Source organism: Corvus cornix, chromosome Z (genome assembly GCF_000738735.6).
Source record: "Corvus cornix cornix isolate S_Up_H32 chromosome Z, ASM73873v5, whole genome shotgun sequence".
Taxonomy (NCBI): Eukaryota; Metazoa; Chordata; class Aves; order Passeriformes; family Corvidae; genus Corvus; species Corvus cornix.
The window spans coordinates 32,675,485-32,698,852 of NC_046357.1; the positions used below are offsets into that span (position 1 = coordinate 32,675,485).

General features: G+C 39.4%; 1 long non-coding RNA gene across 1 annotated transcript; it reads right to left on the bottom strand.

Annotated features, from left to right (window-relative positions):
- Positions 1 to 11,683: 11,683 nt before the first annotated feature.
- LOC109144637 lies at positions 11,684 to 17,273 on the bottom strand. Its single transcript, XR_002045515.2, has 3 exons — positions 17,213 to 17,273; positions 15,428 to 15,493; positions 11,684 to 13,610 (listed from the first exon to the last, which is right to left on the bottom strand). It is a non-coding gene; the product is annotated as an uncharacterized LOC109144637 (long non-coding RNA).
- Positions 17,274 to 23,368: the final 6,095 nt, after the last annotated feature.

Consider the following 23,368-nt stretch of genomic DNA (forward strand, 5'->3'; position numbering starts at 1 on the left):
CCTTAACTGCTGAAATCCCTGCACTTGACAGGCAGGATTATCTCAGCTGAAACATGCCTCCATTACAGCATATACAGAAAAATACATTTGCAACGAAAAGCACGTGAATAACTGATCTTTTGCCTTTTTCTGTCAACTAAAAAGTTGAGGAAAGTAAAGCAAATCAAATCAAGCATAATCTGGAAGATATTAAATGTTTTTTTTTAATGCAGTCGGGGTTGGTTTTTTTTAGTAAAACTCCATTGTTTTGATTTAAAGACTGAAGTGAAAGATTAATTTTACTTAAAAATTTGGCACAAAAAATCAGCAAAAACCAGATAAATTCTTGAAATCTTTCGATATTGTGACATCCATCTCTTGTCAGTGTAGTCTCAGATGAGACATGTTTCAATTATACATGCAATAACACAGTGCGTACTTTCACCTTCTTGCTTTCACCCACACAGCGACCTGCACAGCTGCTGAAGTCCCTTACCAGTTAACATATGGCCACAAAAGTTTACTGACAGCCTTTTGAAGTAAAACAGTACCTTTTTACTACCACCACTCCCACCCCGAATTTGGAGTTAAGGCTGTGATTTTTGAGAAATTCCATAAGGACCCTGTAGTGACCGTACAATTCCATTAGGGAAAGGTTTGTCTCTGGGATGATTAGTATATTCATTTCTTTGTCAGGCACAGCTAACAAAGTGCTTCATCAAAAGTGGTTCAGCAAATTCTGAAAACTCCATCAGAACATCCAGACACTTTTTCAGGAGACTTCTCTCATTGAAGATATCCTACTTACCACACTTGGCATAATGACAAAATGGAAGTATTTATTGAACCATAGGATATTACCAAATTATATCAGTACTGTCCACTTGAGGATTCAGTTGCAGCACAAGCTCTATCAGTTAAAGGTAGCTGTCACACAAGAAGTAACATCAGTGCAGTTACAGCATGTCCTCACTTGGTCAAGGGAAAACAAAACACCAGAGCAGATCGGACAAATTGACAGGTTTAAATAACAGGCAGGGAAAGGCTTTTAGAGAAGCTATGACATTTACTTCTGAGCAGATGGGTAAAGAACACAGTATCTGAGTCTAAAAAAACTAAATTATCCTCCACAGTTATTCAGCTTCATTTGAGTTATATCCAATGGTTAGTTATGGACAGCAAGTCCTGTAGAAATAATGCATAGACTCGTGCATAAACTCAGAAAATTACTTTGCTATCTAAACTATTTCTTGATTATGTGTGTATTCTCCATTTAAAATTCAATTATACTACATTTTTTTCTAGCAGTATTTTTGTTCTTCAGCAGCAGTGGTCTGAAAATATGAACCAGATATGGCTCACAGAAAGAAGTAGTTCCACCTCTTTGTAAAACATGAATTGTGGGGGTGGGAGATATTTAAGAATTTGCTTTTCTATTCACTTTGCATCCAAATTTCAAGGACCATGGCAAAGCATCTGGAAACTCAAACTGACTTCAAGAACTGAATGCAGAAAATTGGCAAATTGTTCTCTTTGAGAACATGAAAGCTGTGGAGAAAATTAATTTATAATTGCATTTGAATGCACATAAAATTTGTTGATGAAATTCAAGAATAGGATTTGATAGTTAGAAGATAAAACCGCAGAGTTTAACCTCAAATACAAAATAACATAATCTGTACACAGTATACAGCAATATAGCAAGAACTGTTTTGATGTGTGCAGTCACTCTTATTTATGTAAAAATATGTAAGCACAATGAATCAGCAGCATTTAACTGCACAGAGTTCAGGTCTGCAGCGCTTTACTTTGAAGAACAAAAAATATTCAGTTTGGAGACACAAAAGTTCAACAGCAACATTAAATTCTATAGCCCTCCAGACAAAGTCAAGCATATTTTTAGACAATTTCTGAACCAGTGAAGAACTAAAATAACTTTTAGCACCCTGTTTGAACTTTGTGCAATTTACTTTGAGACATAAAAATAAAATAAAAAAATAATGCTTTTTAAGGTTCTAAATATAGAAGGCTTAATCCAGATGGAATATCAGCAAGAACAAATAGGTTTTATAAGCCTTCAAGAGCAAAAAAATAAATAAGAACAAAAAATTAATCCTGGCAGTTTGCTATTGACTTTTAGTAAATTGGGTTTTTTAAACTTTGACCAAGAAGCAAATGGGTCCACAAAGAGATTTATACCAAAGTAGCTATATTTGCCAGAATTCTCATTTCAGCCCCTTTTTGATACTTAGACCATCTTAAGCATCATTCAGTCAATTAAGATAAAGTGAAATCGAACAGCATCTCTTAAAACCAAATGAGAAAATGTCTATGCTGACTTGCTGAGTTTTCTACTCCAGTTAAAGATCACTAATCTAATGATATCAGATTAAATGTGTATATCTGTTGGGGTCCCTCCCCTGCCGTGTAGCCCTGGCAGAGGGGCCCTGAGGGCACAGACACGGGGTTTCCCTGCCCCTGCTCAGCCTCGTTCCCATTGGTTGGTTTGTGTTCCCTGCGCGGGCAGAAGGACCCTTGGGCCGGTGACTGGAACAGTTCCTCAGCAGAGCTCCGGCCATGCGGCTGGGGAAATAAACATCTCTCTGAAACATCTAGCAAGAATCTGTCTGTCCATATATATTTCCTTTCCACGGGACTCCTGGTTTGATATATGCATGTTGCAGTATCCCCACTGCAACAAATGGTGGAGAATTGAGAGCAGAACGATCCCCGATCCCTAAGCGACTGATTTGTGTGAGTAAACCCTGAAAACTTTGGATTCCTCTTCTTGGTTTTGCTTTGCTATTCCATATCTAAACTATGGAGGAACGGTGGGAAGACTCTTGGCTCTCAGAGCCGCATATGGACATTTATCTTAAACTTAAAATGATTCTTGAACAACGATTTGTAAATTTTAGCTTGATTCAAGCTCAAAAAGAACTGAAACACTTCCTGGCATGGTTGTTTAAGAACTTTTTCTATGTTTCTTGGGATTTAATTCTTACCAAGGGCTTTTGGAAAACCATTTGGACACAGTTAATACTGGAGTCAAAATATATGCCGATGGAAGAATATTTTCGTGAATATTATTTAGTTACCGAGACTGTTGAGCAATGTCAGCTGTGTCCTGGTGAAGGGAAGCCTGGCGCAGGGACCGTGCGGCCCAGGCCACGTGCACCGAGTGCTCTGCGAGCAGCAGCGAGGCAGTTCCCGCACGCGGGCGGAGCCACGCGAGCCGCAGTGTCGGTGGCGGAGCGAGGCACGGTGGGACCCGGCGGTGCCCGCACGGCCCCGCACAGCGCGTGGTGGAGCGAGCCCCGTGAACGCCCGGCCGAGAGGGGCGGCGCGCGGGCGGCGGCTGGCGGCACTGGCGGTGGAACGGAGCCGCGCCCAGCCGAGACGTGCGCTGGAGCAGGGCGCGGGGGAGTCGTCGCTCGGGGGCCCGGCCGAGACGTGGGTACAGCGCCTGGCAGCGGCAGCGAAACTGCGACCAGAGGAGGCGACGCACGGAGAACTGAGCGGCGCGGCCCGGCCCGGCCCGCGCAGCCCCGAACGCGACCCCGGGAAGAGCGCGCAGGCACCAGCAGCCCCGACAATTCCAACACGGGAGCGACCAAAAGAGAGAGCAAAGACGCAGCGAGACAGAAAACAGCAGCCACTCAGAAAAAGGAAAAGATCATAGTAACTAAGACCTTAGGGATAGTAAAATGGTATAATGTTAAGCAAAATTATGGTTTTATAACAAGGTGTGACAACCAGCAAGACATATTCGTGCATAGAACTGCTATTAAAAAGAATAACCCTGAAAAATGCATCCCAAGCTTGGGAGATGGAGAGGTGGTAGAATTCAAAATTATACGAGGTAGAAAAGGGTTACAAGCATCGCAGGTCACTGGGCCTGATGGTGTTCCTGTAAAAGGCAGTATATATGCAAAAAATCGTAGTCATGTTAGACAATATCTCCATTGTAAGCCCCCCCTACAGTTTCCCTTTCCTAATCCCACCTTTCCCTTTTACCCTATGTCCTATTACCCCCAGTGTATTCCCAATCCGTTTTTTCATCCATGGTTTCCCTCACAAAACCATGATTTTGCCAATTGTTTCCCCAAAAATCCCTTTCCAATGCCAAGTGGGGGATGAAAAGGGGGAGGGAAGAAGTTAAACCCTCTCCTGCCTCAGTTTCCCCACAAAGCATGCTCAGAGAGTCCTGTCTCCCTTCTGTCAGCCCTAAGATGTTCCACAGAATCTGATTGGACATTTAAAGACTCAGGAGGGTGGCTTGTTTTGTTTTGAAACTGTTCTTGTTACGTTTATCCAGTTGTTTTCATTCTCCTTTTATTAAAATAAAACGGGTGAGGTGTTGGGGTCCCTCCCCCGCCGTGTAGCCCTGGCAGAGGGGCCCCAACAGACACGGGGTTTCCCTGCCCCTGCTCAGCCTCGTTCCCATGGTTGGTTTGTGTTCCCTGCGTGGGCAGAAGGACCCTTGGGCCCGTGACTGGAACAGTTCCTCGGCAGAGCTCCGGCCACGCGGCTGGGGAAATAAACATCTCTGAAACATGTAGCAAGAATCTGTCTGTCCATATATATTTCCTTTCCACAGGACTCCTGGTTTGATATATGCGTGTTGCAGGATCCCCACTGCAACATATATCCCTACATCGATGTCTCCCTCGCTCTTTTGCTTTTTTTAGTGATGGAACATACCAGCTTGGTTTGGGTATTTGTCTAAAATTATCAAAACTTATTGTTATGAGAAAAAAAATTATATTTAAAGTGTAATTTTATGTAATTCTGTTGGCCTGGAGACAAAGTAGATTTTTCTAAGAACTAAATTCATAAGAAGAAGTCCAACTTTTTTTCATTCTGGAGGATTGCAGGTAGACCACGCAGACCCAAAAAGCAGTAGCAGCACCTTCAAGTGAGCCCTTCCAGTTGCTGGACTTTTAACTTGACAAAGAAGCTGTTGTCCTTTATGTGTTTAAGTCTACTGGGTTGAAACTGTAAGTATAGAGACACTCAGCTGTGGTATTTGATGGTGAAGAAGGAAATACACAGAAGACTCATGCACTGCTTCTCTTTCCTTCATCACAGCAACTCCAGGCAGCAAAGATCAGCATTTTGGGGAAGCTATGGGGAGCTGGCTGACATTTTCCAGGGCTGATGCTTACTCAGGAAAACTATAGACAACAACCACATGAGGCCAGAGTAATGTCACCCCAATATACTCCTTTGGGCTGTGTCCAGTGAATTAAGAAAACACTTCACCCAGAAAACACTTCACCCTGGTTCCTGCCTTCAAGGATCCCTGTGGCTCCTGCATGGCACTGACCTGCCCCAGGACCACTTCCAGGACACAAGAGGGCAACAAGTGGGTCCACTATGATAGCGCAGCAGCAGACCCAGTTATTAGGAGCAAGTATTTAAAAAAAACAGTTTCAAATAAAATTTACAGTAGCTATTTTCCTGTGAAATACTTGTTTAATTCAAAGACGTTGGGAAATAATCATAATAACGGTGAGAAAACTGTGAAAATCTGAGTAGGACAAGAGGAAGTTCTTTAAAACACCATCGTGCTTGCCAAAAGACCAATGGCAGGGAGGTGTTGAGTGCCATAGCTCCCAAAAACTTTAACATTTCATTCTGGAATGCAAAAGTCACGTTAGGACTAGGATTGGGTATAAGAATTTAAACCCTCGCTATCTACTGTTGGAACTGGATAATCTCCTCTTCATCAGTATTTCAGTTCTGTATGATTTTGAATAGCAGAAGCAAAAGTCTGCCATATACTGTAAAAAGCAAAGGAAGTAAAAGAAACAAGGACTTACACTGCATGGTTAATGCATTTCTTTTTCAAGTGCTATATATCATTTCAAGCTATACAACAAAAGTCACCAAGTAATAAAACAAGTTATAATAGACTGTTAGGTAGCACAGGAACTAGAACATAAACTGGAGCAGCAAAGTAGGGTATGAAATTCTAAAACATATTTACCTGCCCTCTGAGTGGACAGACATAAAATGTGCTTGTGATGTTTAAAATTTTTATTACCAGAGAGAGTTCAAACATTTGAATGTTCCCCTCTTTTTATTCTTCTCCAATAAACTAGTAAAGGTCTGGGGAAAATAAAATAGGAATAGAAAAACCTAGTTTTCAATCTGTTCTTGGGATTTGTCTTCCCTTTAAATTATTCTCTTCATTTTTGTAGAACTTAGCTTTGTCCTCAAACAACAGAACATACAATCAGCACAAAATGCTGCCAGTAGAGACCTGATCTTCCCTGCAGCCTCATTTACCTTCACTGATGTCATGATTCCCACTTGGTAAACTACTGAGGCACACGCCTAACCTCACTCCTGTGGGTACCTCTGTTTTGACATACTGACATGCTTTGGGATATGACATTTGTGGTAATATATTACCTAAGCAGAGCCTAGAAGGCTTTGTCCAAAACAAGCTCCAAGAGCCAAAAGCATGAAAATTAAGTGCAATTTCCATAATGGCGGACCTCTTAAGCCAGGAATAAACAAAGATCAGTGGAAGAAACACTTCATTCAGTTTCTGATACTGCTGGCAGGAAAAAATTGTCTGAATATTTTGCAATGAAAGATTGCATGCAAAATTCAGTGACTCTTTGTGAAAAATAGCACATGAAGCCAACCTTGCTTGATGTCAGATGTGCTATAAACTGAAGGATATACTATCCTATCTCTCACAATTACAGCATTTTAAGGAACTCATCAGTAGTTTGGAGAAAGTTTTTAAAGTTCATTCTGTTCAGAATTTTGCTTATCTTATGTACTTTTAATATTACTGTTCACCCCATCTTTATTGTGATACATTTTCATGACTTTAAAGCAAGCACTATTAACAGTTCATCAGATCCTCAGGACTTATGTCAAGAACCTGTGGGAGAGAAAAATGACAAGAAGAGGAGGCATAAGGGTCAGGAAAAGAAAATTTTTCCAAATTATTATTTCTCTATCTTCACAACATCTGCTTTGTCCATAGCTCCACTTACATTTTGTACAGCAGTGATTCTTACGCAGATGATTACTCTCTACCTAGCAAAGTCCTCCTTTTTTCTTTTTTTTCTTTGGGTCTCAATTTCTTCCTTCATTTAAACACAATAAAAGGAAGGATTTGAGAAAGAAACAGAAGCACACACATCCAGCTGAAGATATTTCCCAGAAAATTGAGGGTAGTATGCTGGCTGCAACTTACTTAAGAGTTTCAGTGGTAAAAACTTCACAATCACAGAGTCTGCTCCAGACTGAAGGGGTAAGGAGGCACAAAAAGGTCAGTATTAACTATCTTTTTTGTGCTATTTACTGACACATAGAAATGTTTTTAAAATAGGGCTTTGCCACAGACTGCAGAATAATTGAAAAAGTGAGGTTTTGCCAAAACACAATGAAAACTCTGCTGAACACAAGGCAGTATATTTTGGGAAAGAAGTCTTTAAGAAAGGGAAAAGGAATACCATGAAGTTAGATTCCTCTCGTGTCCTGGTTTCCTCATCAATACGCAGAGCATTCTCCACTTCAGGAGTACAGTGAACAGTAAATATATCAACAAATACAAATACATAAATAAAAAATGGAACTACTAGAGCAGTCTTTGATTTGGTTTCAAACAGCAAAATCCTTCAATGTGGAAAGAAAAAGGATCTTTAACCCTTCAAGTACTTGACAGCGTAAAATTCCATTATCAAAATGATGTCATTTAGAAATTAAACCACATTTTGCTATTTTTATAGACTACAAGAAAATTAACCCTTTGTTTGAGTTCAGCTGATACATTACAAAACAAAATAATGAGTCCTCTTCATTCCCACCTAAAAGTTCCTCCTTTTTTTCACTGTTTCTATGTGGAACCTGAATCCCCCATCATGTATATAGCTGGCGTAGCCCTCTGTGACATCTGTTCCAGCAGGGACCACAAAGGTTCTGGCAAAGTCAAGATGTGCTCCCTTGCAGCATGCTCTGCTACATTACACAGTCTACCTGGCACTAGGGAAGCACTAGGGTATCTCTTCACTGCGTGACTCAAATTACCTTCATACATGTATCACATGCATGAAATGCCTCGGTACACCCATCATGTAACACCACACTTAAGCCTCCTCTGCATTAAAAAAGACCTTGTACAAAATGCTGGCATTGGGTTTTATGGAAGCTTCAGAGTCAGTGCAGTTCTTTAACTCATACCAGGTCCTTGAAAGTCCCACAAAATTCCTGTCTCTGTTTTTAAACCTGGTCACTGTTGCCCTCTCCAGAGAAGATGCACATTGCTGGCTTCCTTGAAGACTCTGGAACACAGGTAGCAGAACTGAGAGCAAGTAACCCAGAATGTTAATGTTTGCTCCTTTGCTCAGAAGCACCTGGAGCAATAACACCAGCTGGACAAATATAAGAGCTTTACTAAAATGTCATTGTGGAAAGCCAGCCCACACAGAGATAAATAATGAGATCAAGCCTCTCAGAGAGAAGAATGCCAAGTTAGGAGATTAAAGGAAAGTAACAGGAAAGAAAAGCTGGAAAGGAGGCATCACCGCTGATACTGTCTGCTGTAAAACTCAAAAATCATGATGATTTTTACTCTCATCTAAACTTGATAGAAAGTAAACACCCTCAAGATACAATTCTGGGTGAGGTACCATACTGGGGGACATCAACTGCGATTTTAACCTCTCAGGCAACAAAGGTGAGAACTTCTTAATTGGCTCCAACGAAAAAGTTTGATGTCAAAAGCAGAGAAAGTATCATGCAAAAGAGGAGGAAGACAGCTGGGAAAAAAATCCAGAGGAACAATATTTGCTTCAAGTAAATAACCTTTGACTTCACTAACAAAAATGAAGTGTAGGAAAAAAAGTGTGGCAAAGCCACAAAACTGATTTCCGACATTGGTTTTGAATGCTTTTTTGTGTTTTCAGACTCCTTACCATACTGATACAAATTTGACACAGTGATGGATGGCTACAGATGCAAGAAGTCAAGTGAAGTATGGTGGTTAGAAAAAGTGAATTGAGCCTCTTCTCTCTTAGGTTCTGCTCGTGACTTCTCAGGTGATACTGGGTGGATAAATCGTTTAGCATCTCAGTGTTTCATGTTCTTTATCAATGAACTGAAGAGACACTTTTTATGAAAAGTACAAGAGCTCAGCATTACTATCATCAATTTTCAGCCTTAACAGCTTTGAAAGCCATAGATGCTGGACAATAAGCTCAAATATAACTCAGAAGATCAGAATTTCAATATGCTATGCAGGAGACTTAGATATTTGTCAGAAGGGCTTTAATGTTAAACAACTGCTAAAGATGCACACCACACTCCCATGGTACAGCCAAATGCTGCTTCGGTCATTTTCAAAGTCAGGATAAAATAAATTACAGTATTTTTAAATCAAAACAACTTGCCTTGCTGCACTTTACCTTACTTTCTTAAGCAATGTAAGGCAGAATGGTACCTTTTCTCTTGAGACTTGCGAGGTATTAGTCAGAGATTAATACTTAAAATTAACTAGTCTCATTTTCACAACTAATTTAAATATTAGATATACTCATATCCACAGCCAGCAGATGCAGCAGCACAAATGGTAGATATTTACTTTTTTTAATTAAACAAATGACCTGCTGGCCATGAAATTAATGTCCCGGTGTTTCTAACTCCTGCATAATATTCAGTGAGACAATTTAAAGAAAAGTTGAGGGCTTTGGATAAGGCTTTGCATTCCTGGAAAACAAATGAATGGGCCCACTCTAAATACAGTCAGACTTGTGCTAGCTACAACTGCATCAGAGCAAAGAGCAAAAGGATTGCAGTCAGTGTCAATTAAATCAAAAGTGATTGATTAAAGGCTAAAACAATTGATTAGAAAAACAGTGTAGCAGACTTGAAAGAAAAGTACCCCCTCTACCAGCATAATCCTGAATTTCCTCATGCATGCAAATTGCTTCCTGATTATAAATGAAGGTTTTCATCTATTGGGATAAATGAACATTAGAGCCAAATTTGCTTTGTGTGGTTCTAAGATTTTTTCACTGAAGTGTCCCAAAATTTGTTTTTATATGCAACTTAGAAAAAAGGAAAAGTGGGGTGGGGAAAAAAGCTTGAAGGAAACAGAAAGAATTGAAAGGTCTGCAGAGTTCAGAGTATTGATCTTGCTCCCAGTGCAGCCATGGAAAAACTTCTCCTTTTCCCTCTTTAAAATTGGTTCAAGCCCAAGGAATGACTGAGCTTAAAAGAATGTTCCTATTTGAAGTACTTTCACAGTAGACAGCACCAGCTTTATCATCCAAACCACCTCTCAGCCATGGCTAGGACCTCTGAATTCCAGTCACTGAAGTAATTCACCACATCAGAGGATTTAAAACATTAAAAACATCATGTTTTCTCCCTGTGATGGTAAGACATGCCACGAGCCACCATATTTCCCATAGGAGCAAAGGAAGCACTTCACCCAGATCCTGTCTGCTGCTAATCCCAGACATTCAGGTTGCCTTCTGACAGGTACAAAATCTGCCCTGATAAAATGGCAAGGCAGTCAAAAGAGTCATTTTCATCAAGGATAAAGTAGACCTGGGAACAATCACATCTAACACATTCTGGACATTGTTTAAAACTGTCTTCTTCTTCTGTTGTTAATACAGGCAATAATCCCTAAATACAATCTTAAATGTGAAGGTTGTCAGGCCATGGGCACATGTTTACTACTAAGTGCTTGCTAATCCACTTTGCTTTGAGTCCCTCAATAGCAACTAACACATCTCAGGCTGAGATTTATGTGTACTCTTTATTTCTACAGCTCCTTTGAGCAAATTCTTCCTGGTTTCTAAAAGGCAGCCATATCACACCAAAGGAACTGTAAATAATGGCTACGCACCCATAAGCAGTATGAAAACACCTCCCATGTCACCGAAGTCCCTCAACTGATTGGAAAGGATTTCCAGGCCTATGAATATGCAGAAGCTGTGACACAGCACAGATATTACAACTACTAGCACTGTAAACAATGGAGTTAGGATTATCTGAGCAGGATGGTATGCAAAAGAATAAATAGAGAACTACAGGCAATAATTCCACCATCCTTCTTTGCTTCTGACATCTTTTCCCTGTGTATTCTCACTACAACATTATTTTTTGTCCCTTATCTCAATGATATAGTAATATTGCCTATAATAAGCATAGGTATTTTCTGTAAAGAAAATGGATGACATGGCTCTTCTTTAAAAAGATCTGACTATATTAACTCAGTGGTTTGAAAACCTACTTATATACTGATGTACTCAACTTTTCACTGAAAACTCATTATGACATCACTGGTTAAACATTTGGACTTTTAGTTTAGCATTACAGATGTCTAAGCAGTGTTTAAATAACAATTCTGAGGAAAAAAAATGATTGTAAGTAAAAATAGGTGAAGTGGTAGTTTTTCCTCTGCAGCTATACTTGAATATTTCTAGCTCTAGACTAATCTCCTTAAAATGCAGATTATGTTTCACTAGGTTTTGGAAAATTCCACCTAATAAGTAATGCCTAATGCTTATGCTGCACTTCATCAGCTGAATTCTCTTCTGACACAAATGCCGAACAGGTCCACAAAATCACCAGACAACAAATCACTTCTTACTTCATTTTGGTTTTTAATGTAAGGCTTAGGGTTATGTTTATTATTCCATTATACACAATATGTTTATATTGTGCTTTATATTTCTTTTCACAATTTGCTCTTCCACTTGCTAGAGTTTATAACTTCATTTACAGGAACATTTAAAAAAAAAGTAATATAAATTTTTTTAATCCTATATTCTAATGTTTCAGAAGAGCATGAAAGAAATGAGAAGTCTGAAGCACAAGCTCTGTCTCACAAAACCCAAAGCAATCTGGAAAACTCCAGTGTACATCAAATATGTTTCATACAATTAAACATTTGACTTTTCCCAAAAGGACGGGAAACGGTCAGCTTGAAATTTGGTTTTCACTCTATATTTTCTTTCTGAAACCAAATGAGATGCTGGGTGGCAGAGGTCTTTCTTGAATGACAGGGTTTTGCCATATATTTATAAAGCTAACCACTCATATGGAATTCCTATACACATACCCAAACACTGATGATGCTGAATGCTTCAGAGGATTTAGCTTTATTCTGTTGGCTCAGACAGCTAGGAAACAACACAATCCACCCTGAACCTCTTTCTGACATCGCTCTTTGAACAATACAGGAGACATGTATAAAATATGAAGTCAGAAAAGAGTAAGAAGAGGAACTTTACATTTTTTACCAGTAGCATTAATTATTTTCCTTGAAATATTGAGACTACAGGTGATGAAGAAAGTCTAAAGGAAGACCATGAAGCAGAGCTGTGGACAGAGGCAAAGGAATTATGAGACTTTTCATTTCCAGGCCTTCCTAGCATTAGGAAGTCTCATATGACACAGATTATAACAAGGGTCAGGCAGAAAGGTCATTTCGGTGTGGGTAAAATACCTTTCTTTTTTAAAAGAATAAGAGCAGCAGCAATGGGCATTGAGATAAAGCAGAGAATAAGAGCTTGCTTTCCCCTGCCTTGTCAACATTTTCCCAGGGCTACTGCACAAGATCCATAGCACAGACTTCAAACACCCTGGGAATCCCAACTGAACCCTCTCTCCCCATCTTCCTTTAAATCCATCAGTAAATAGAAAAGTACACTAAACATTCGGAGATTCCTAGCATAAAGCCCAAAACTCACCAGAACTTGGACTTGATGATTGTTGTGGGTCTCTGTGATTCTGTTAAAATAGACTTGCTGCTGAGTTAGCAAACTGAGTGTGGAAAAGAACAGAGACAGCCCCAGGACTCTGAACATTTCTTCATTGACTACTCAGGTGCAGTCTCTGACAAAGGAACAGGGGCAGTGCAGGGGAGTACAAAACCAGAACCAGATTACATTTGCTTTTCCCTGCTGGCAGCCGTTCTGAGAGGTTTACAGTGGAGAGTGAGAAACTGTTCCATATGTGTATATTAGAGAAAAAACAGGAGATCCCACAGCACATGGTAGATTTCTTGTGGTGCCACACCTCATGGTCTTCCTCTGTTCCCCTTGTATCTGCCTGCCACATGGGTCCAGATATAAAAACAGGCACCATCACATCTGAAAGACGTTTCATTTCAGTTTGAAGGTAGCTTGTAGAAAGGCTGTGTTTTCCTAGGCTTGAGGGAGTACATCCATTTTAGGAAGAAATTAACTGATACTTTGACTCATGAGATCCCTGACTGATTTTCAGGATAAATACCAGTGGACTCTGCAGCATGTCCTGCACTCCTACTGCTGCAGAGCATGGTGCTGAAGATCAGGAATAGCATGGAAGAACATGCACAATGCTAAAGAGAAGGAATGATGCATGTAATCCAAATCATATAGTTCTTACAAGGCTCCTGCTCTTGAAATAAATACTGAGGTTAAGAACACCCATCTTCTCAAACTCAGTTTATTTTAATCCTGCTGGAGTTAACATTCTTGTTCCACAGCTTACTATGCATACCATTTCATACTGCTCCTCAAAACACTGTAATGGATTTCCTGACCTCAGTGAATTGTCCAAAGGAGTGCTTCCTGCCAATTCTCAGCTGCTTCCTGCTGTGCAAGCTCCTGCAAAGGCCAAGAAATGGACATGTAACTTTACTGCAAACAGGAAGAAATCTCCCTTGCTAACAGTGTGCTGCCATAGTGCACTTAACCCCTCTCAACAAGAAAGTACTTGGAACAATGCTAGAACAACTGGGGTTTCCTCCTTTTAAAAAGGCTTCCTAAATCTAGGCATCATTTGAGGAGGATAATCTGAGGTTTGCCTGCCTAAGAGAAGATTTCCTCTCTCTGCATTATTCCTTTTCCAAAAACTGAGTTCTGCCCCAGACCATTGGCAAGCATTTTCTAGACTAGAGGCCTAGGTGACTTACTCAGGGATACACAGTAAAGTTAACACAGAGCACTGCCAGTCTTTTAACCCCTAGGTTAGACCTCTTCTATTTCAACATCATTGTCCTCAGAACAAAAGGATGTACAAAAATAGACACCTGAGGAAAACAATTTTTTACTAACACAAAGAATTTGGCATTTTAAACATGAATAAAACTTATTCTCACTTTATTCTCAGATCTGCAACCGTCAATCAGTGAATGTTTATTATGCTACCATTCTGCTGTATGAAGACAGCTGGCAACACACCTCTTTTGAGAACTGCTGTACATTGCTTTGAGGCAAGAAGTTCTTGAACTTCTTGAAGGCCTTTCAAGGCTCTGTCTAAAAAGAATTAAAAGGCAGTTCTGCTACTAAAATTTCACAAGAACTAAGAGCCAAAAGTTCATTTCAGTAAACAAATTAATGATTCCAAGAAAGAGAGAATTTTTTATCTGTTGCCTTACATTTGCACAGCAGCCTACAGGGACCCTCTCTGCAAGACACAACTTTCTCTCCATCTCTCGTCTCATTTTCTTCTGATGTAAATTTTTTTTCTGCCTGGAGAGTGTTCAGCACTCTGCAAAAGTCTCTGTAGCATCTGCGGTGGTTCTTTATAATTACATTTCCTTGTGCTGGTATTTTAGGACTAATTCTTTAGGTTTGGACTGAAAGCTGGAGGTCAGTTCTTGCCATTTTGAATTATTTCCTTTCAATAAAGGAATACATGTCCTTCTGATTTATCACCACTGACAAATCTTTCCTCAGCCCTTTCTTTGTTCTTAATATTTTGCACATTCTTGAACGAGCCTGAATCATTTGTGCTGGCAGGCTTGCACAAACACACACACATACCCCCACACAGACACCTCACAGATAAGATCTCTCTTTTTGAATCTTAGCTTCAGATATTTTAAGCTACACTTCACAGACTTTGCTTTTAATATTTAATTTGCCCGGAAATCATTAATGTACTAACCCAAGAATTTTTACTGGTTAAAGTAAAAAGTGTTTTAAGTTTCCACTGTAAAAAAGTCTAGACAAAAGTAATGGATGATAAATCATGCAAAAGAAGGTCTCTGTTTTGTTTAAAATTACCATTGTAGGTGTTCCTCATGCTTCATCTAGTATGTTTTTAACCTATTATGAAATAACCCCCCAAAAGTACACATTTAGAATTATTTAGCTATGATTATACAATACATCTTAATTCACTGGAAAGTGCTCAGCTGGGAAATATTCTTACATAATGCATGCAAGAGAGACCCTTACTGAACAGCATGGACTATGATTTGACAGTAGTGGTAATTCTGCTTGGAGGTGAGGTCAGATGATCCAGCCACGCTGAAACTGCCAAGCTCACCTTTGTACCACCAAGCACCTGCCTGGGAGCTGCTGTGGGTAAGATATCCACAGAGGGTTTACAAGGACAACAGGGAAAGAATAGCTGGAGATGGAAAAAGGACAAAGGATTTGGGAATGCAGTAACACATGTGAGCACCAACACATACCCAGAGATACTGAGATGGGCATATGACAGCAAGGCAGGGTGCTCCACACAAGCATTGGAACATATGCTGAAAGAGAAATGACAGTCTATGTTGACATGTCTTTGATGCATATTAAGATGTAATTAAGATGAGTTTCAGTTCAGAATTCAAGTCCTTGCTACTATTTATATTTGGTACAAATGTATATGGTCCACAGTTACACATTTAATGTACATTTCTGTTTCCAAACACTGTACTAACATCCCTACTACTGAAAGGCCAGTGTCAAGCAACAGATTCCTGTTTTAAAACAGCAGGCCATTTTCAGGTGCTTTGATGAGTTTAAGAACACATTAAGCTGCACAGGCCATTCAGCTGGCATCAGAGAAGAGCTCCTTAATGCTTGGGTATGCCCAGCCCTCAAAGGTTACCATCACCAAGGCATTTAGCGATTCCCCAAAGAAGAAGCAGGGGCTGCAGACACATGTGTGATTCGATGAGTGAACAACTGGTTTTAACAGGGCTAACCACTGAAGGAGCAGCAAATACAGTAAAAAAACATGCTGGGTTTTACTTGCCACTAGGTAAGAGCCCTGCAATGTGCAAACTGTAACATTCGCAAAAGATGGAAAGATGGAAAGACAAAGGATATGGCAAAGGATATTGTTGGGCAAATTAAATTATGCAGAGGCAAATTATAAAGTTTACCACCTATGATGCCTATAATTACTGCCTGACATCCCTGAAGTGCTTATTCACAGCCAATGCTACACTTGCTGTTTAGGCTGTTGAAATGCATTTGAGAGAGAGAGGAAATGTCCGAGTTGCCCAAAAGCTCACCTCCATCAACTCAATGTGACCATCTAGACTTTGTGGGAAATTGCTGACTATTCTCCCAGTGTTACTGATGACATGATTAGTTATCCAAGGACAGGTATCACAGCGCATGGATTTCATGGGGATAGCTGAGGCATTCACATATATAAGGGCAAGAGAAGAAAGGCATCAGTATATATGATACATCTAGGAACATTTAATTTTCAGTGATCTTTCAAAAAAACCTCAATTGTTTTGACAGTAAATATCTTGGGTTTTCTCCCTTTTTCTGTGGAAGCAGGCATTTGAAGTTATTGCAGCCTGACTAGTTCCTCTTGCATTAGTTAAACACTTTATTGAACACTTGACTTTTCACAGTCAGCTTGCCAGCTGACACTAAATTTTTTTAAAAATCATTTACAAATAACCAAGATTAAAAATATTTTGTATTTCAAAAATTGCAAAGAAAGAGAAAGTAGAAACAGCTTTGGATCTTCTACTAATTTTATGCAAATGTGAAATTAATTTAATCACGAAGGAATTACAAAGGACACTAGTCAAGTTTAAGAGGAAATACAAAACTCAGTTTAACAGTTCGTGTCTGACTGGTGTGTTGTTAATCCTAAACAGTAACTATTCAGTTGACTTTCTAATAAATGCGACTTTCCTTGGAATTTTTAAACACAGTTTAAATAACTTTAAAATAATATTTTTCTTTGCAGTGTCATCATTTAGGAATGGTACTCCCCAATTTAGTTCTCCCACTGAGAATCTCCAAACCACACTGCTACTTTCTCACTCCCCCTTCTCCCTCTTCAATTCCCACCTAGACACAGGTGGCCAGAGAGGAGAATTGGTGGCAAAAAAGGTGAATATCATGTGTTGAGATGAGAAGAACAATTTACTGGAAACAGCAATGAGATAAGACAATGAATAGTACCAGCAACAATATTAACAATAAAAGTATACAAAAAAGAGAGAATTACTCACATGCAAAAATGCTCACTGCAGACCCCAGGACAATGAACAGGAAATGGAACCAGGACACATCTGAAAGACAGATATTTTTCAATTTCCTTAGTGTGCGGCAATAAGAAGAGCTGCAGATTTTATTGAGCTGAACTTACTGTCACCTTTCTCATTGCCTGAGGAGCACCAGAGATTTCATGAAGAAGTTACATGGGGGGGAAGGAAGAACTATAGATTGACTAACATGTAATATACTGGGAACTTGACAAGGTCTTTGCAGAATTCATTCAATACCTTTGCAAAAAAAGAGAAATAAAGCTTTGAAGAGGAGTATTTTCCTGGTATCTTCTATTTTCTATACTTTCTGTAATTCAGGAGGCAACCTGAATAAGAAGTAAATAAAAATATGAGGACTTCAGAAATTTTACCTTAAAATGTGGTCAATGTTTATCTTGTATCTTGTATTACACAACCTTGTATAAAAGATTGTTTTTTGAAAATATAATTTGCTCATTTAAAAAGACAAAATACAGGTAAGCATTGAATAGTCTCTTTGCTAAATATTACTAACATAAAGCTTAGACATTTCTTATGTAAAATCCATGTGGAAAACAGAGCTGCAAAAAGCTGCCTTGTCTTCAAAACTGAATTCACAGTCATCTTTAAAAGTACCAAGGCTTACCAACTATATGTGCTGTTTTGCACCTTCTATTGCATTTTATCTTTGCACTTTTTACGTGCTGTTTTATGCCCACAGTAAATACTTCCACTTATTTTAGTACTGGTTTCAAAAAATGTGGCTGGTTCTCACCAGTGACCCAGTTTTGGCCTTCTCGTGTCCCACCCAAGCAACTGCAAAGCTCTCATGTGCCGATGTGATGGCACTCGCCCAGACCTGAGGGACACTTCTGTTCATTACTCACTCATACCAGGTGCTGGCTGGCTTCTGCACAGAGACAGGGATAATTCCTCAAAATGTGCCACTTGGTCATACTAGACCCCTGTTTTAATCTTCAGACTGACTGAGGTTACTAATATGTCTAGAGACACAATAAATAGCCTAAGTACAGAGCCATATGGTGTCCTGCTATTGAACTTTTGAAGACAGAACTGACCTTTTACTCCCACAGCATTTAACTCTTAATTAGCTTTGCACCTATTTTTAAAACTTATCTTTACTTTCCTGAAGGTATCTCGCAAAGGTTTTGAGACTTCAAACTATTTTTTGAAGGGGATATAATCATTGCACAGAAATTATGCTTTGTAGTGACACCATTTCTACTTAATGCATCAGAAGTGTAAAATGAAGCTAATGTTTTATTTCTGTACTTGGTCATTTGACATGAGGTCTAATGATGTAGCAAATAACTAATTAAATGCTTTATAATTGCTAAGCTATAAAGGAAATCATAACAAATAAACTATACAGGACATTAAGCATTAATTCATTTAGTGTTATCTACAAAGGATCTGCTTAAAGATCCTAAATTCTTCTGAGACTGCTACCCACTGCTGCATGCTTTCCTTTCAAACTTCACCCCATGCTGATCGTTGCCTGTTGTCCTCAACTGCTGTTCTCTGTCCTGTGATACAATGTCACAGGGTCCTTGTCATTTTCACATGGTTGTAGAATTGTAGCTTCTTTCTCACAGTCATCCTTGACCAAACTGCTGGGCTACCTGTTAGAGGAAGCAGAAAGGGAGCTCACTGAGCACTGACCAGATCGTCCTAAGTTGCACAATGACTTGTAGTTTGAGGAAAAAGTTAATGAAAAACAAGGCAATCAAAAATAATTCATATTTTTCACTAACTCAGCTAATTTTAATTAGAATTATTTTTTGCTTCATTTAGGGATTCAGTAAGAGACCGTGCATTCTTGAAGAATTAAAATATTTCTTTCTCTTTCTGTAAAATATGGATTTTTTTTTGTTACAAGGACATCAGGACAAGGGAGGAACTAACTGAAGATACAGGAACATAAACTGAAACTATTGCAGAACACTATGGCAAAAATACAGTTCCTACACTTCTGTGCCCACATATGGGCAGGTACATGGCATTAAACATAGAACAGAAATACTAATTCAGACAAGAAAAAAATTAGGTTTATTAGATATTCAGAAAGATCATCTTCTTTGAAAACCTATACATGGACTAATACTCCTAGAGGCAAACTCAAATTGCTTCCAGCACAGATGGAGCCTCCACCACTCTTGGGTGGGCACAAATTGGGACAATGTTTCTGCCTCAAGGACTTGGCAGTACGAAGCCTAAGCCTCTCTTTGGAGCTGTGGATATTATGTCTGAGCTCCTGCCAAGCTTCTGTACCGCTCCTACAAAAAGATCCTTTCTTACATAAAGAACAGCTAAAGTTAAAATTGGTATTTGATGCACACTCTGTCCACTTCATTGTAATGTCAGGCAAGAATCAGACAAATCAGAAGTTGAGAAATGAGGTTAAGTCACAGAGAATTTAAAAGATGAAAGAGAAAGATAGTAACAAGAACTGCTCTTCAAAATAATTCAATTTATTTTCTTCTTATTATGTAATTTTCTTTGGGTTTTCTGTCTTAGTTATGTATTCAGGATAAGTGGGCTTTTAGAGATAAGAAAAGAGTTCATGTTGAAATAAACTTTTTTTAAAGTGCTACATAGTACTGTTATCCTGGTTTTCAGTGCTTTGTGTGCAACAGGGTTTCAAAAAACTTTCTATTCATTTATAATATATAAATAAATGAATATTTTTTTATCACTAGGCTTAAGCTGCCAAATATCCCAACGTGTATCCCCTGTCCCTCAGCTCTATCTGCCAATCTGCGTCTGCTCACACACCAGAGTTTTCGAACACTACAAATCCATATTTAAGGCTGCCAACAGAGAATTAAAAATACTGCACCTTTCTAATACATTCCGCTATTTTATATTTATTCAAGGTATTTTCATACAATATGCTCTATGCGATCAGCATCATGTATTTTCTCAAAGACAGCATGAAACTGGCATAGAGGAAGCATAATTGCTCATTGTGTTCTCTGGCTAATCTAAACTAAACTTATAAACCCATGACACACATGATCTATATGAAATTGGTAATGCTTGGTGATATGTTCCTTCCACAAACATGGTTCTTAGTATCAGGGAAACCCTTTAGTCTTCAACCATTTTTACATCCAAGCTGTGATTTCCAAAATGTGTCCTTTCATAGCAATCTGTAACCAGTTCTCTATTCCCACTTTCATCAGCTCATCTTCCCTTAATGCCGAAGAAAACTGACACTAGAAACAATGTGGCACTTTTTTCTATACCTCACAGGTAAGGAAGAACGACTCTGGCATGGACTCTTCTGGGGCTACTCCTTTTAAAATGCAAACATACAGGTTACAGCAATCACCATTTCCTTGGAACTGAGCTCCCAAGATCCTTTAATTCATCAGAGGCCAGTGAAGGAGAAAATTCTTCTCAGGTTTAAAGTCTAAGTCATTTATTTTTGTCCATAGACAATCCATGTTCTCACAACTTGAACTCTGAAACTAAGAGTAGACCAGGCTTTGCTGAAGGTTGTGTTTCAGCTCTGTGTTATTAGTTTCCCATATGCTGTCATCAGTAAGCTGACAGCTTACTGCTATTGTCTGGTTTATCCTTTCCCTGGCTGGTGCTCTGAAAGGCTTTTCCCATGGTGGGCTCGTCATATCTTCCAAGCACAGATCCATCCCTCATCTTAAATCAGTCCCTCTGATCTGAGAACTGAGTTAAAGGACGGCATTTAAGGACTACTCAGTCAGTTCACAAGGAAAACAAATATAAAAACAATTGTTTTTATAATGCTATAACACAAACCAAACCTTTGAAAAAAAGGCTCTGTATTTAGCCACATTTCCATATAATGCCATCACACTCTTAGTTGCTCAGACAAGGCTGGAATACATTAGGACAAATCAAGTTCATACACAACCATAATTTCACCAGCAAAAATTAATTATAATTTTTTTTCAGGTCTTTTGTTATGACAGTCCTCCACATTTTTTTCTCCTAAATGTTATTCTTTCCCTTAATTTTTTCTCAGTTTTCTTATTCTTTTTTATATTAAATATTATTTATGTTAAAACACATCTTAAAAATTCTACTACGCCCTTCCTGCTACTCAGTAATCCAAATAGGACGAGATTTGAGAATTTTTTTATTTCCTGTATGTCATAATTACCACATCTAGAAACAGAGAAGAGATTGGTTATATCTTGAGTTACAGTGGATGCAATGTTAGAATACCTATACTTCTGCTGCCCGAGAAGTGTGTGAGGACAGAGGCATTTGTACAGCAGCACTTTTATACTTCCTATTGGCAATGGAAAGATGCAAAAATAAGAAATGATGATGTATCTGCGTGGGCATGGCTCAGTTATAGAGAAGAATTCTAAGTTTATCACTTGCCAGGAAAAGCAATCTGCTTCCACATGTATGGTTCTCTTTCTTTGCATTTTGTCTTATTGACAGTAAGTAAAAGTAAAAACAAAAAAGTAAGCAAGTAAGTAAAAAAACCCAAACATAAGAGTACTATTTGCCATGGCCATTAGAGCTACTTCATAAAGTTATATTTAACTCATTATTCAGGCTTTGCCACCTGGGGCTTATATTCTGCTTGCTGAGCTGCTTTCTGTGCTGTGTACAATGTCTTGACAGGAAGATGAAAGACTGTAAGCACTAGTGCATTTGAAAATCAGCTCATGTAGGAGAATATGCTTTCAACTCCATGGAACAGTTTTCTCAACAGCTGGTCATAAGACTGACTACTGGGCAGGCCTTCCTGCTTTTCAATTATGAAACAACAATTCTAATGCACCCTAAGAGCAAGGAAGACCTTCATCCTTATGGGTTAGGAAATTAGGAAAAGCATCACCATCTGGTCCAGTGAGAGACCCTTCCCCTTACTCAGCACTGGTGAGATCACATCGGGAGTGCTGTGTCCAGTTCTGGCCTCCCCAGTTCAAGAGGAAAGTGGGCATGCTGAAGCAAGTGTCCAGTGCAGGGCCACTCAGATGGTTATATGAGGAGAGGCTGAGAGAGCTGGGGCAGCTCAGATGGGAAAAGAGAATGCTCCAGGGATCTTTTCAAAGTGCCTTGAGTCTGGAGCACAGATCTTACGAGGAGCAGCTGAGGGAGCAGGGATTGTTTAGCCTGGAGAAAAGGAGGCTCAGGGGTGACCCTATCACTCTGTACAACTCCGTGAAAGGAAGGTGTAGCCAGGTGGGGATTGGTCTCCCAGGTAACAAGCAACAGGACAAGAGGAAATGGCCTCAAGTTGCACCAGAGGAGTTTTATACCAGATATTAGGAAAAAATTCTTTGCCAGAAGGGTTGTCAAATCCTGGAAGAGGCTGTCCAGGGAAGTGGTTGAGTCACCATCCCTGGAGGCATTTTAAAGATGTGTAGATGAACATGGTTTATTGGTGGACTTAATGGTCTTAGAGGACCTCTAGAGGACCTTTCCAACTTAAACTATTCTGTAATTCTGTGGGAGGGAGGGAATGAAGTAGTTTATTATACCCCTTAACTGGCAGGAGAATCATGCTGCTGAATGAACTACCACACGAGCAATACTGCCTCCCAGTCACAAGCAGATAACCAATAATTCTGTTTGTGGGTTACCCAAGGTTCTTCACAGAAAAAGTGGAAGCACCTCTGGACCACTTCCCTGCTCCCTACCATCTCTCCCACACACACTGCCACGGTGCCAGGATACTTCTGAGGATGTCACTTGTCTGCTTGTTCAAAAGCTTTGCAGGCCCTTACACTCCCTCTCCTAGCCCCGCCTGGGCACACAGGACATGTGGGAGGGAAAGGAGAGCAGAGGGACTCCCCATTTCTCCTTCGACTGAAATATTTGGCCCAAGAATTTGCATTACTTGAGTTTGTGTCCTCACATTGGTCTGAAAAATAAAGTAAGACAATACAGCAGCCAATCAAAACACCCACTCTCTTTACAGAGATTTATTGGGAAATCACACTAAATTTCCTTAATCTTGATCTTACATCAATACTTCTGTCCAGCCAATAATTGAAAGAAAATAACACTGAGTTTTAATCCTTTCAACTATTCCCACCTTCAAAATTGCTGAGAGATCATAGGAGGAGATCTGTCCTCCCCTCTCTTGCCTTCTACCAGCAAAAGCTATACTCTATT